Source organism: Lipotes vexillifer, unplaced genomic scaffold (assembly GCF_000442215.2).
Source record: "Lipotes vexillifer unplaced genomic scaffold, Lipotes_vexillifer_v1.1 scaffold13, whole genome shotgun sequence".
In the NCBI taxonomy this organism is placed as follows: Eukaryota; Metazoa; Chordata; class Mammalia; order Artiodactyla; family Lipotidae; genus Lipotes; species Lipotes vexillifer.
Window position 1 is genome coordinate 1115614 of NW_006790761.1, and position 718 is coordinate 1116331.

Sequence of the window (718 nt, forward strand, 5' to 3'; positions counted from 1 at the left end):
AAATAGAATTAACTTTTAAAAGTATGAAGATGTCCCAGACGTTGCCTGGGATATACTTATACCAAAAATATATTCGTTGTCTACCTGAAATTCAAACGTTACTGAGTGTCCTGTATTTTTATTTGCTAAATTGGGCAACCCTATGCAGGAAGGCAGGGATAGTGGTTATCTTGTTTATTGCTCAATCCTCAGCGGTAGAACTGCTCCTGATATATGGTAATCTCTCAGTAAATATTTACGGAATGAATGAATGAACGTGTTCAACCGGGTCATTAATCTGTAACAGGCCTAAACCTTTAATGAACAGCATGAGAGTCAGAGGGTTGGAGCCTCTAGGCTGGGTTAGTCACAACTGGGGGGGGCCCGGGCGGCTGATGAACTTCCCAAGCAGGTCGAGCAGCTGGATGCTTTGCCTGGCCCAACCCTGCTCCTCAAGAAAAACTCGCCCTTGTCAGGTGAGCTACAGGTCCCAGACCCTCCCGGGGGCGGGGCCTCCTCGACTGGCAGGTGGGACCTGCCCTCGCTTGAGCCTGCATCCTTTAACATCCCACCTCCCCATCGCCCCCTCGCATGACGTCACCAGATGGGCGGCCAATGGGAGCGCGCCTTACTGGCAGGCGGTGTCGGCGGTCGCTGCCAAAGGGAAGTGAGTTGGGGCTGGAGCGATGGCCCGGGGCTGGAGCCCGCGGCCGCCGCCGCCGCCGCCGCCGCCGCCGCA